The sequence below is a fragment of the Prinia subflava genome, chromosome 14, assembly GCF_021018805.1.
Source record: "Prinia subflava isolate CZ2003 ecotype Zambia chromosome 14, Cam_Psub_1.2, whole genome shotgun sequence".
NCBI lineage: Eukaryota > Metazoa > Chordata > Aves > Passeriformes > Cisticolidae > Prinia > Prinia subflava.
The window spans coordinates 1,912,101-1,927,309 of NC_086260.1; the positions used below are offsets into that span (position 1 = coordinate 1,912,101).

Below are 15,209 nucleotides of genomic sequence, written 5' to 3' on the forward strand. Positions count from 1 at the left end.
TAAAAAAGGGGACAGAGAAATGGAAACCTGGAGCCCAGAGGATCAGAAACAGGCAGGGACACCCAGAACCTAAACCAGCTGTGAAATGCTCTTCAGAATATCTGGAAAATAGGTGTTTGCTATTCACAGGGGACTCCACAGCACTGCCAGCTGGCTGCTTGAGTTACTCACCTAAGAAGTGCAGAAATTAATTTATTAGGAGAAAAAAAAATAGGGAAAACAAACTGCCAGGATCCACCTATGCCAGAACCCCCAGCAACTCCTATCATCCAGTAACACCTTGGAACCCAGGCTGACACATCTCGACCCAGCTCTTTAGGCAGAGGCTTAAAACTCAGTCTAGTGACTCTTTCTTGTGGTAATGAACAGTTTAAAAACACCATAATTGCTTCTGACCATAATCATCCAACAGCCATGAGCTGTTTATCTCAGAAAAATTAATCCTCAAAGGGTGACCCTCATGTCCACAACGTGCTCTCAGTCATGGGGAGTGATTGATAAGTTATTCCAAGCCAGTCCACAGAACCACTGGTAGTGGCATTTTATCATCAAAGCTCCTTTGCCCTTAATCAAAGGCTAATTCAACATGAAATCCTTAAACATGGGCTGCACCACCAGATAAAGTTAGCAACCTTGAAAAGGCTGGGGAATGGCAATTTGCACACACAAACACAAGATTGAGAGCTCCCATCATAACCTGCCTCATCAATCACGAGCAGCAGTGGCTTTAACAGGACTATTTCCAGAGTATATTAAACTTCACGACATCTTAACCTTCTTGTAAGGCCACCATAATCTCTTTTACAATATCAAACAAGTGCAGAAGGGCAGACTTGCTTTGTGCCAAAGTATTCCTTGTGTCACATTTCAGAATTAACAGCCTTGCTGCCTTCCCAGACGTTCCCTGGTGTCATTTCAGCCCCATATTCCCACTCAGGGAACACAGACAGAACACCTCACACACGTTCTGAAAGAAAATACTCTGAAACGCTGGAATGAGGCACATCCCTTGAGCTATCACCTGGTAATTACCTGTTCTTCCAAAATCTCTTTGCCAGGAAAAGATCTGGCCAGGCAGCTGTGACTGAACTCAGCTTTATCCCAAGATTTGTTCAAGTATTTATCGTGATCTTATGGTGAAAAGTTATGAGGACTCCATCCTAAATATTACTCAAGTATAAAACAAACAGACCCAAATACTCCAAATCTCAAGCCAAATGCAATTATCTTCAATAATTAATTACAATCAGGGTTCTACCAAAAAGTTGCCATTTCACTCTGCTGCAAGGTCAGGCTGTTCCCTCCCAGCTCCAAATTCCCACCTCGTCCTCTGAAATAATTTATTCCACCATAAAGTGGCAGTTTTGATGATCCAGTCTAACAAATTACTTTAGAACAACGGACTCTGTTTTCATTTTGGAGGGGTTTTGGGGGACACGAGGAAGTCAAATGATCGGGGGGAAGGAAGCAGCCAGGGAAAGGGATGGCAGAGAGGCACGGGAGGTGAGCAGCAGGAGAAGGGAATCAGGCTGGAAGAGGGAAAGAAAGGACACAGCATATTTTCAGAGCATTAGGAAAAGAGTAGGAGGACATGGTGGCAGATGTGTCAGACACAGCTGACAGTGAGCAGCCAGGGAAGGAGGACACTGGGACATCCTGGAATGCACAAGGATGCCTGGAGATCACAAACAACCCTTGTCTGTGAAGGAGGGATGTAAAAATGGCATTGGAGGCAGCTCAGGGTCCATCCAAGCAATCCTCTCCCCCTGACCCCCAGCACTTCCAGCTGAGCCTGTTCCCACCTGGAATGAGCAGCAGAGCCAAGAAGTGCCAGGCACAGTCACACACCAGCAAAGGGGAAGCTGCCAGGGGACAAAACCAGTCCCAATCTTTTAAACCATGCCCTGGAACCAGCTGCTTTCCAGACCCTGCTCATCAGAACCTCCCTTTCCAGAGCTCTCACCCAGCCACATTCAGTTTTAGGACATCTCTCCAGCACAACTGTGCATTGTCTGCTGCTAATAATTCTAATTAAAATTACACTCTAAGCCTGGTTGTGGGATACAAAGCACAGATGCTACAAACTCTAAGAGGACTGCTGGCCTGTCACTGTTTTAATTAGCTTGACAGGTAATCAAGTAGAATTTTGTAATTATACCACTACAAAGCACAAATGTTTCCTTTCAAATCCCTACTCCTGGAGTCACTTTGGTCAAGCACAGCCAGTTTTGAGCTACAGGAGCAGAAGCAAAAGCCCAGACTTGGCTTCCTCAGGGCCTGGCTTTGACTCAGCAAGGCCCACGTGCTGCTGAGGAGCGTGGGAGAGAAACTCCTGCCCTCCCCCAGAGATGGAATATGTATAAAAACTGAATCTGCAGTCCCCAAACGTGTCATTTTGGCAAGTACAGCAGAGTGTGACTGCTCCTCCCTCAAAGCCACGCTGTGTTTGCTCTTTGAGAGCAGGGGCTGGCTCCAAGGCTCGCTGCCACGGGGCAGGGCAGACTTTGGGCACACAAATCCACTGCTCAGGACACCTCAGCAGCTTGGGTGACACTGCTGTCCCCACGTCACTGCCCACACAAACCCAGTTCTGCCTCGTGGTGCCAATTCCAGACCTAAACACCCCCCAGGGCACTGCTGACCTTTGAATGGCTCACATTCACCAAGGGCTTCCCTACATCAGCCAAATTTCAAATACCCCGTCACTCCCAGGGCAGTGATGCCTTTTGGGACAAAATAAAAACAGAGGGCAGACAGAATCGAGGGAATAAAAAGCTGTTCTAGTTATTGAAGGACCTTCAGGTACATTTGGGGCAGACAAAGCCCCCCAGGGGCTGCACCCAAAAATGGACCCCAGGTCCCAGGTTTGCACACTTTGATCAGTTGGGTCCATTTGCATTTTGGGGCTTCATCTCCCAATTCCAGCTTCAGGGAATGAAGTCATTCACCCCAAGTTTGCTGCCCCAGCTCCCTTTTGTTCCCATCTCTCAGCCTGAGGCAGTGAGGTGTCCTTGACTGCCAGGCCTGGAGAGGAATTGCTGTGTGTGCCCAAACTGGGGAAGCAGCAGCTCACCCTGTGTGTGGAGTTTGGAGTTCTGCACTAAAGAACTGCAGGGTTAGGAATATATGGAAAATATAAAAACTGAAATCCCGAGGCATCACCAGAATGGAGGTTTTTAACCCAAATTCCAGTCACATCCTCTCTAATAAGGAGTGTTTACCCAAGAGTTAAAGGCTCTGTAAACAGAAAGCAATTTCCATCCTCCTGTCTGGGGTGGTGTCAGCATTTGCAAACCATTACCAGCGTGCCCAGAGCTGTCTGCTCCAGTCCTCCACACCTCCTATCAAACTGGCATTTAAGGATTTGGAATGCAGAACACAAGGCTGCAGCCTAAAAATAATATCCTGAGATTTGATCCTGCACTTCTTATTCAGGCTCAATTAATCAAGGTTGCCTAACTCTTCAGAAGTACTTTTCATCAGCAGATTGAAAACACTTCCCACATGAAATGGGGACCAGCGTCTCCTTTTTCCTGTGGGGAACCTGAAAATGAGATTGCACCTGAGAAGGAGCTCTGAGGCTAATTTAGGAGTACTGTCCAAAGGGATGAGGAGTCCATTATTCAAAGTTATCTTTTATATTAAGAAATAAGCTTTTCCTTTCAGCCCACTAGAAAGACTAGAGAGTGATCTATCACAGGATTTATCATGCTGTCTTTGAAAAACCTCACACCAAGATAGCACATTCCCAAAGAGCCAGGCTGAATGAGAATATTTACTTGATCTCCATCTTCAGTTTTCACTGTGAACACCACCCAGGAGTAAGAAAAAACTCCCAAGAATTAAGAAATTAAATATTTTTGTCAGAAACCATCTGTAGCCTCTCTGAACAGATACAGTAATAACATCTAAAACTAAGACAACATTTATTTTTCAAATAATTGCAAGCTCTGAAAACATCTTGTTCTCCTTTGGCAACAACATAATTCAGACTTAAAAGAACCTTGGAAAAAACCCCTCAAGATAATTTCAGGTTCTATAGAACAAAACTCACCTCTCCACTAACAAGATTGATCCCCTTTGACATTCAAACTGAGAGGCCATTAAGAAAATCTGAGTTTCAGAAACACCACAGGTTTTTTTGACAAATTCAATTGCAGAGTCAATCATTCAATGATTAATTAAACACCAATTTTGAAAATCTCTTGACAAGAACAATATGAGCCTAACCAGAAAAAAACCCCCGAAACATTATTGATAACAAGATATCAATATCCTTTAGAAAAAGATTCATTCTATAACTTCCATACATCCTGTTAAATATATATAATTTACAACTTTTCATTGACAATAATAGCTGAGGGCATTATTATGTTCCACATTTTCCATAAACCTTCCATAATTGCAACACACCCACCCCTAAGAACTTAAACACAGATTTATATATTCTTTTAAAAAGGGAAATCAAACCCCCCTTCTCAGGGCACAGAGAAACACCAGGGCAAATTCTTTAAAGCACAAACAACGCAAAGGAGATTCTGACATTCAATAAGAACAAAGAGAAATTAACACCAGCACATCAAAATTAGGATTAAAGGATTGTTACCTTCTCCAGTGCATGATATGCAGCCTTCAGTCAAATTTCCAATACCTGAAAGAAGAAATTCAAATGGAATGTTGGTTATACTGATATTTTAAGGAACTAAATTAATTCTTGCTCCATTCCCCACACCCTGCACACTGCCCTGGCCTTCAGCCTTTCCACCTGGGATGACTCAAACCTTGATTTTTCCACCTCTGACTTCACTAAAGGCTGAAATTCTTCCACTGATAACTCAGCACGGCTCTCAGCTGACAACAAACCAACCTAAACCCCACTAAAATGCTGAAGCAGAGCCATTTCCCATTAGATCATCCAAACCACACGCTAATAAAATTTGAAAAAAATAGGAAAAAAACCCAGGAAACTTATTCAATCCATGCTTTAAACCTAAAGCTCCACATGCTTGGTAGCTGGGTATGGGTCACACAGAGAACATATGGCAAATGGAGATGGTGTTTATGAAACTAGAATTCAGTGGGCACCAGAAATGCAGCAAAAATGATATCAGGAAATATAAGCTTTTTTTTTTTTGCACTATCAACACATCCCAGATAGGAGAGGCAGAAAAAGAAGCTGACATTTTGACTGAAGATAAGCACCCATGTCCTGGGCTGCAGCTTGAATTCCAATTTGATACAAGGAAGTCACAACCAGAGGACGCCTCTGCTCCTGTGCTACCAAAGTCCCTGAAAATTAGATATTGAGATGAAATTCCTCCCTGGGAGGGTGGGAGGGGCTGGGATGGAGAGAGAGGAGCTGTGGCTGCCCCTGGATCCCTGGCAGTGCCCAAGGCCAGGCTGGACACTGGGGCTGGAGCAGCCTGGGATGTTGGAAGGTGTCCCTGCCATGGCAGGGGTGGCACTGGATGGGCTCTAAAATCCCTTCCAACCCAAACCTTTCTGGGATCTGTGGATATAGAAAGCTGCTACACACCCCATTCTGTACTGGGGATTGCATCCCTGGCAGTCTAAGGGGTATTTTGCCTCCCTTTATCACGGATGCACCACTCCCAGCCACCAGCAGCTTCCAGCAAGGACGTGGTCTGGCATCTCCCAGCCTGAGAGCTCCGCTCGTGCAGCACCTCCCTGGGGCTTGCACAGCTCCGTTTCCACCTGGATTTGCTGGAGGGAAGAGCTCCCTCCCAGTCCAGGAGCCCTGGGTCTGGGAAAGCTTTTCCATGGGAAGCAGGCTCGAGGCAGGCAGAGCCAGATGGAGCCCACCGAAGTGAGCACAGCGCTGGGGAGAGCGGGTAAATATTTGACATTCAGAGCTGCGCTAATTAGACATGGAGAAGAAACGAAAGGTTTTGTACCAATCAAAATATTACTCTATTTACTGTAACTGTTCAACTTATCACTTCACTCAGGGAAAGTTTGGGGGAACAACTCGCACAAGTCAAGCAAAGCTCCAACACCAACGTTGCCGCATATTTTTAGACACCTACGAAGCTGCGGCTGCTGAAAACAAAGAAAAAAAATCCCCAAAACCTGCAGTTCTGACTTAGCCAAGCCTGATCTCATGAGTACAGCGAGGTTTTGAGCCCACCCAGCTCCCAGGTACCCCTGAACTCCCGTGGGCACCGGGGCCAAGGCACAGGAGGTGTCTCACAGAGCAGCAGCCACACACACAGAGCCCCCGAGCTGCGCCCACCACGCTCGGGGCTTTTGTTCCCCACGCCTGTCACGCCTGTGTGCAGAGCCCAGAGCAGGTGGCTTTTTTTGGCTCTTATGTGGGAGACTCTGGATGAAATCCTCGCTCCTCTCTGCCCCCACACCCCCAGCAAATGCAGTTACTACCCAGCCATCACTGCCTTCTCCTGCTGGAGCTGCTCCCGCTGGGTGGGCACTCCCTCCAGCACAATCCTCATCTCCCATATGCCCAGCCACCACTTTGGATACTTCATCGTTCTGGGGTAGGAGGAACAGGTGACTGGCTGAAAAACCTCCTCATTCTGATTCTGTCTGCTTGGCACATCAAGCCAGCAGCATGGATCCACTGAAATCCCTCAGAAATTGCAGGTTCCAACAACAGGAACACTTCTGAGGACAATTTCTTGAAACATTCTGCTTTGGCAGAGACAGATTGACTCAAACCAGGGAGGAGGCACATTCAGAATATTCTGTTTTCAGCACAGGGTTTCATTCCAGAGGAAATGCAAGACACTCTTGATAGATTTGGTGCTCAGGTGGTGACCTGGCAGTGCTGGGTTAATGTTTGGACTCCTCTCAGAGAGCTTTCCCCACCTTTAAAATTCTATGTTGGAAATGGTGAATCAATTAATTGTACATTATCCTCACCAGCAGCACTGAACCTGAACTTCCAGGCTGGAAAACCTAAAGCTTTTAAATCACATTCTCCCCAAACATCAGCAGTGCCCAAGCAATTTTGCTAAATAATAAAGAAACCTCCCCTAGCCTGGAGGGTTTGGCCACAGCTTCCCAGGAATTCAAACCCACACCTTGATCCCAAGTGAAAAACAACCTGGAGCAGGTACTGAGGGGCAGACTCTGCTCCCTCCCTCAGGTGACACTACGGAAGACAGCACACTAAAATCTGACTTTAGCAGGTTCAGTATTTTCTGCATCCCTTGTCAACAGAAGGCTTTGAAAAAAACCTTCAGAACACGGAGAGGAAGTTGTCTCCAAAGGAAAAGGCAACAACACTCTTTTAGTGCAGCTCCCCAGTCACCACTGCAGTCGTTCTTGAAGCTGTAACTTCCAAAAAAAAACCCTAAGAAACTCAACTTTTGTGCAAGCCTCATTTCATGTAAAGGAACAGCACATCCTTCAAGAGCGGAAAAAAAAACGACTTAAGGAGAGAAAATAAAAATAGAGAGGATTCATTTCACAGTAATACTGTGTATTTGCACAGAAAAATTCCACTTTTTTTTGTGGAGGCAGTTCTTTGGGAGCTGGCAAGAGGGAGCACTGATGAGAGCCTGGAGAAGTGCTGATCCCTCATGTGCTGCCAGCAGAATTCCATACATTACACTCCCAGTTTATATTGACAAACGAATGCAGAGGGGGCTGAAGGCAGAATTCCCAGAGGAACCCAGGGTGCATTTCCCACCTGGAAGTTTTTTTAGAATCACCTGCAGGTCCTGCCATTCCTCAGAGCCCCTGGAGATGAGGCTGCAGGGAAGGATGGTGGTGTTTCCCTGGGGAAGGAAATCAAAGCTGGCTCAGGACAGGGACATTACTGAGCACCAGGCTGGGATTCCTCAACCCAAAATTCTCCCCTGGTCACTTGAAGCACACAACAACTCATTTGCAGATTGTTTTTATCATTTTACTGTCCCTGGCGCTGTTGTGGGCTGAGGTTTATGGAATCAGGCTCCTCTGGCACTGTTCTGCATCTCCTGCCAAACCACAGACTTGTCCTAGCTTCCAAATTCAGTTTTTAACTAAGATTAAATTATGAGATTCTGCATCTCTGCTTCACTCCAGTCTCAAGTCAGACACTCCGGGAGCCCTCAGACTGCAGATTTGTCTTTATCTCAACCCCTCTGTCCTCTGTCCACTTTTCCTGCTCCTGTTTTCTAACATGAACTTCCAGACCTTCCACACAACATTCTCCAATTAGGCTAAAGGAACACGAGGAACACAGTCCTGCAGGCTCATTAATAAATGCTAATAAATAATCAAGTGCATCTGAACCTGCTCTTGCTGATCTTCCTTCCCAGCAGCCCTCAGGAGGAAACTGCTCTGTTGCCATCCCTATTCCTGCTCCAACAGGGACAAAACCCACAGCTCTGCCTAATCCTGGCTCTGGCACTTCCCAAAACAAAGGCAGAGGATGCAAATTCTGAGTTTTCACCCCCAGCTGCAGCCCAGCCCTTCCCCAGCACCCCTGGAGCTCCTGCTGCTCACCAGTTCCAGCAGTGGATTGATTATGGGAGCTCAAAGAACAGACAGAGTTTTCTGGAGCTGAAATATAAATCCCATGTGCAGAGGCATTTCCTGTGCATTTAAACACTGTTTAGTGAGTCAGCCAAAATCATTCTGCGAGTGTCATCTATCTCCTGAAGGAAAAACTCCAGCAGCCCAATCCCCACACAGCTCTCCCAGGGACTGAGGGCTTTCACTTCCCAGCAAAATCTGTCAGAATGGAGATCTCATGTGATTTATTCTAATCAAAAAAAAAAAGAGCAAAAAAACCTTCAAGCTCTTATTTGGTCTCATCAAGTGGGGATGAGCGTTACAAATTTATATTGGATTTTCAGGCTTTACAATTCCATTTGTTCATTGTCATTTGCTTCACAAATGAAAAGAACACTGAGATTCCTCTGACAACCTCTGTGTTGTCTGTATTTATTATCAACATGCAGCCATGCAGGTCAAAGGGATTCACCAGCTGATTCCTAAATTGAACTTGTAAGGTGCATAACCCTTAAAATTGCCTCTACTACTTAAAATGGGTTTTCCTGCTCCATCAGAAAACCTTTTACTGACTGCACAGAGAAGAAGCACCTGTTTGAAAGATGTTCTCCCACAGAGATCCAGGGGGAGACTCCACCCATCAGGAAAAAGCCCAGGATAACTCCAGGAGCTGCACAGGGAGAGGATGATGTGCTCATCACCTTCCTACTTGAAATGCAAAGTAATGACACAAATTAAATTGGTTTTCATTGTCTGAGGATGCCTCTGTCTGTCCAAACTGCTGATCCAGAGATTCTCTTTCCATTTGCATGGGGCCCATCAACTTTCAGAGGTTGCTGCAGCTGAACTTGTCAGGCTTTGTTGACACAGAGGGACAATTCTGATACAGTCGCATTTTGGGCCACCAGCAGAAAACCTCTTCATTTCAGTCCCCAAGCAGCAGCAGCAGGGGATGGGTTGTACCAGCTCCTCTCCAGGAAACACCCACATTTTGCTCACTAGAAGCTGCAGGTTCAGAATCTCCATTTGAAGGTGTCAGAGCAGCTCTAAAGCTGTGCAAGACCCAACTGCACCCCCTATCCCCGGGAGCTGAGGCTGTGTGAGCTCCCCAAGCCCGTGCTCTGAGACAATCCCACCACAGCTCGACAAAAACCCATGGGAGCTTCTAAAACTTCTGCATTTCTGCACTTTTATTGGGTCAAAGCCTGTCTCAGCTGATGGCACAGAGCAGAGGAGTCCCATGTCCCATCCTGGCTTCAGCAGACTCCACCAGCTCCACCTGCCAGGGAAGGCAGGGCACCAGCAGCTCCCCTTCCTCCTTGTTCCCGTCACTCCAATATATTCAATGTTTTCTTTCTGGGATTGCAGTGCCAGAAGCAAAAATTGCAGTGATCAAAAATCCCTCTGATCACCTGCAACCAATTACAAAGCACCAAATAGGAAAGGTCACTGATAAAAAGCAAATCAGGCACTGAGTAATTAGTATCTATACCACACAATAATAATTAGCAGCCCTGACAGTTCACTTCCCAGGTTTTGCCATGGGGTTTTTCTCTGAGGTGACAATTCAGCGTTTATTTGCCAAGCTCAAGTATGTGCTCCCAGTCCCCTGATCGCTGTAAACCAAGGCCTCAAATATTTACTGCTAATAAAACATTTCCAACTTTTAGCAAAATTCTCTTCCAGCACTCGGCAGTGAGATTTTTATGACCTTCTGTGGTGAGGAATCATCTTGTGCAGCGAGATAAAATGGATGTACGCCCACAGCCTCTCCTCGCTGGAGCTGCAGCTCCATCACCATTAAATTGTTTGTTTTGCTTCTTCTTAATTTGTTCCTTGTCCTTGCAAACCCGAAGACATTTCAGATCGCCCACACCCTCCCTCAGCACCACGTTCTCCAAAAAAACAAGGTCTACTGCCTCCCAAGCTGGTTTCTTTGAAGAATTGCTGAGAAGTTGCACAAGTAGGTCAGGCAGAGCAGAGACACGGGGAGGCTGCAGAGGGGTTTGAAGTTTTGTGTGGCCACATCAGCCACAAAAAAAAAAGAAAAAAGTCACTTCCAGGTGCTCACCCCTCATTCTTTCATGTGGAAAAAGCAACAGGAGGAGCAAGAGATGGAACTGGATGTTGCTGTGTTCCACCAGCGCGGATCAAAGCTGGAGGAGCAGAGATGTGACAATGACAACGACAGAAAATGAAAATCAAAGCTTGAAAGGCTGGAGGGGGAGACCCAAAGATTTGCAGATTCTCAACAGAACCTGGGGGGAGTTTGGGGTGGGAGGCACAGGGCCAGGCCAGCCTGCTCACCCCAACAGTGCCTCAACACAAGTAGCATTTTTTCTTTTAGTTATTTTCCTTTTTTAACCCATCATCTTGGGGAACAAAGGGGTGGAGCTGAAGTTTCGCTGTTGTATTCCTATTTATTAATGCTCTGAAAACCAGCAGAGCCACATTAACTCTGCTCCTGCTCTTGGGGTGCCACCAAGAGCCCGGGATAAAGCCAGCAGAGGAAATGTCCCTGTGGAAAGGCAGTGGATATCCAAGAAAACCTCTACTCCAACTTGAGAAAAAACTCTTATTTTAAAAATTCTGAAGTGTAACTAAACAGGAGTGTTGCATCATCAATTTTTAAGACAATTCCTTAGCAAGTCCTGGATGCCACTAAGGAAACCTGGAAAAAAGCCACCTTGGCATTAAGAGCCAGCTGGAAAAGGTGATAAAATCCAGGATTTTGAGAACAGGAAAATCATACATGAACTACCAAAAATATCAATTTTTTTTAACCTTATTCAGCTGCTCTAAGCAGAGAGCACAAAGGGAAGCAAGTAAAGGTAATAAAATTGACATGGCATCAGCAAAAGCCTCCCAAAAACCTTCCCAAAAGCAGGAGAATGTCAGTAGTGACTGGGGCACAATAAACTTCCCTTCCCTGCAAAAAGCACCCAGGATTTCTTGGGCGCAGCAATTCCATCACTAATCAGTAATCCGTGTTAGGAAATTGTGTCTCAGTCAAACACTTCTTCCAGAGGAGTCATAAAATAAGCCAAAATATTGAGAAACTGGCAGTAAAATACAACCTTTTGTAAGGTACATTCCTTCTGATTTATGGCTTATAAAAGAAATCACTGATACATCCCAAAATCTCATTATTTGGGAGCAACAGACAGCAACTAAAGGTGAGTTCAAGCCCAAAACCTACAAAGAAGAACAAACACAGAAAGGATTTTTTTTTCTCTGTTATTTCCAGCAGCCCATCTGAAATAAACCATAGAGGTGGAAGATGGGACTGTCCCCCATGTGTGACAAGTGCAAGAAGCACATCAAGACAAAAAGTCAATTTATTTCGTTTAGCACCATCTAGTTGATACACAAATCACATAATTTTACCAAAAAAATAGACAAATCCTGAACAATGAGTCTAAAACACTTTCAAAACACTCAGTAAAACCAAGATATTTTAGTGAGGGCCATGTGTATTTCTCACCCACAACCAACATACTTTAAATCTTAAGTCTCAAATCGGAGGAGCTTCATAGACAGCAGCAAATTGGTCCCTTCAGATTCCTCCTAATTTAACTAATAGTGTCCTCCTGAATTTCCAAAGAAACACTGAAATACCATGAGTACTTTTTATCCTGCAGAAAGACACCTCCCTTCAATTCCCACTCCCGAAGCAACACTGCAAAAGAACTGGGGAATATTTTTTCTGTTTATTCCCTCAGAGTCAGTAGGTTATGACTAGAGGAAGGAAAAAAAAAAATCAAGAAAAACCAGGTTGTAATGTAATTTTTCCACATTCAAAGGCACAGCAGGCACCAGTCTGCACCCAGTGACACTGAGCCCCCTCCAGACCCAGCCCAGCTGCCAAGACAGAACAGGTCTCAGGCAGGAATTTGTATGGGGAGCTTTTCCCCACCTCCTCTCCCTCCAGGAGTTCAGTTATTGCAGCAGCATCATGAATAAGCAGGATTATTTCCAGGGAAAATTAGAGAAAAAGAAAGGGGGAAATATAATAAGCATAGGATTTGCCCAAATCCCTTCCTTTTTTTTTTGCTTAATATATGTATAAATTACTCTTCTTTCCCTTCATCGTGTTCCACAGCTGCAGGGAGAGCAGATCAACACTTTCCCCTTGGGTTTGGCCTTGGGGACAGAGAGAATTTGGGTTCTGAAGGAGCCCAGGCGTGTCTGCAGCACATCAGCACCTCCCAGGGGCTAAAGCTGCTGCAGATGGACCAGGCTGGGACATCCCTGGGGCTGTTCAGGGCCAGGGGTCAGACTGGATGATCCTTCTGGATCCTTCTGATGCCTGAAGTTTTAATTCCCTGTATTCCAGGCTCTGTGCTGCCCAGGGTGCAGCTCTGAGCTCACACTCAGCTCTGCACACAGCAGGGACACAAAACAAATCCTTCTCCCAACATCTCCATCCTCAAAGTCATCGTTCTGTCAATCTGCTGAATTATTTAGCAGGCAGCTGTTTGACTTGACGTTTTTACACAGGTCATAAACTCCCTAACACACAGGGACCTCAGCCCGAGCCAGCATTCCGTGGGTGAGGCTGCTCAGGGATCCAGCCTCACGCTTGGATGCTTGGAATGAGAGCCACCAGCCTGAGGCTCACCTCAATCTGGGACCATTTTGATGAGCAAACCTCAAATTTTCCCCCACAGACTACTGACACCTCTGTCTAAAAACACTGATAACTTGAATTTAATTCTGTATTGAATTTAATTCACTTCTGTACCACGTTAAGGGTGTTGCTCAATCCTCAGAGGCAGAGCAGCTCCTGGTTGAGGTTGGGCCATCTCCAAGTAGGAGCATGAGGAAGTTTTTTTGGGGAAAAAAACCTCCTGGCTGATCATTCCCAGAGCTGTGAGCAATGGATCAAGGCACAGGGAAACTGCCCAAGTGTCTGAAAGAAGTTGCTATTTAAGAAAGCTAAACTGCTCCTTTTTCTTTCCAGTGTTCTTTTCATAGGCTTAATAAAATGCATGGAAACAGAAACATAAAAATATAAATAATTGGAATAGAATGGGAGGAATTAACCAGTAAATGCCACGGAAGGGAGATACAGGAACGACACACAAGCTCCAGTGAAAAACACTCTAAAACTGCACGGCATAGGGTAAATTTTCTTTATGCACAGCTTCTACAGCAGAGAACACCTCATTGTGCTGTTGTACAGTTTGGTCAGGAGTTCACTAAAATATCCCCCAAGCTTCTGACCAGCTTTAAACCTCAGCTGACCACTATGGGCTGCTCATGGTTTGGAACCAAAGATGCAAATAAATCCTAAAGTAGTTCCTCCTTAGCCAGACCCAGCTCCAGCGTGGTTCTCAATACAAAAAAAATCCTTATTATTTCCAACCACCAGAAAACCAATCAGAGACACTTTTCTGGTGGGCAGCAGCACACAAAGATGTTCCACAGGAGCCTCCTTTTCAAGAAATTGAAGTATATCTACATAAAATCATCAGTTTTACCAAGGGACCTGCACAGGAGGTATCGGGGTAGGAAAGATAAAGTTGTGAGAAACAGAGGCACAAATAAAGACAGAGCCCGACCCTGACCCAGCCCTAATCCTTTGAAAGAGGCTCCTTCGAGCAAAACTCTCACTCCACCCCTTTCCTCAACACCCAAACATCCCCCTGAGGGCTCCCCCAACTCACCAAGGCTGGAACGGGTCCCGGGAGCCCCTTCTGCCCTGCCCCAGGGCTCAGACCAGCACAATTTGGGGTTTTCCACCAGCTTTTCCTTTTATAAGGAGCTCTTGCAGCCCCAGCTCCTCCCCTGGCTCCAGGTGGGTGCCAGCCCACCCAACCCTGCCCAGCTGCACCTGGAACACTCAACATCCCCTCCACAGCACCTGCCTGGGGATGCTGGGGTGGGGACATGCTCCACGAGGGAGGAAAAGAGTGGGAATGTGGCTTTGATCCCCACTGGGGGCTCGGGTGGGACAGGAGAGGTGGCAGCTCCCGGAGCTGCTCCCTCAGCCCCACAGGAGATGATCCCATCACAGCCTCAGTGGTTCCTGCACAAATCCCACAGAGCCGTGCCCGGGGGCTCCTCTGCTCAAGATGCTCTTGTTGGATCAGAGAGAAAATCCTCTTAAACTCAGGGGTCTCAGCTAAAGCAAAGCAAAGCCCCTCCTTACCCAGGCCCTGGCAGCTGCAGCCCCACAGGAGGCAGGGACTGTCCCATGGGAGCTCCTTGGTGCTGCTCAGAATCCCAAATATTCTCCCACACCTTCAGATCAGAGAGCCCCAAATGCCAATGAAGCGGCCTTGAGCAAGCAGCACCATGGGGCACCTCCCTTCTCTGATGCCTTTGGGGTTACCTAAAAACAGAGGGCAGACAGAATTGAGGGAATAAAAAGCTGTTCCAGTTATTGAAGGGACTTCAGGTGCATTTGGGGCAGACAAAGCCCCCCAGGGGCTGCACCCAAAAATGGACCCCAGGTCCCAGGTTTGCACACTTTGATCAGTTGGGTCCATTTGCATTTTGGGGCTTCATCTCCCAATTCCAGCTTCAGGGAATGAAGTCATTCACCCCAAGTTTGCTGCCCCAGCTCCCTTTTGTTCCCATCTCTCAGGCCTGAGGCAGTGAGGTGTCCTTGACTGCCAGGCCTGGAGAGGAATTGCTGTGTGTGCCCAAACTGGGGAAGCAGCAGCTCACCCTGTGTGTGGAGTTTGGAGTTCTGCACTGAAGAACTGCAGGGTTACAAATAC

General features: G+C 46.3%; 1 protein-coding gene across 2 annotated transcripts in view; it reads right to left on the minus strand.

Annotated features, from left to right (window-relative positions):
* Positions 1-15,209, minus strand: part of LOC134558068 (contactin-4) — a 255,592-nt gene that overhangs the window by 215,883 nt on the left and 24,500 nt on the right. For both annotated transcript variants that reach the window (XM_063411534.1, XM_063411533.1), the window contains exon 2: positions 4,607-4,651. The gene's annotated coding sequence lies outside the window, so the exon portion shown is untranslated. The remainder of the gene's footprint in view (positions 1-4,606; positions 4,652-15,209) is intronic.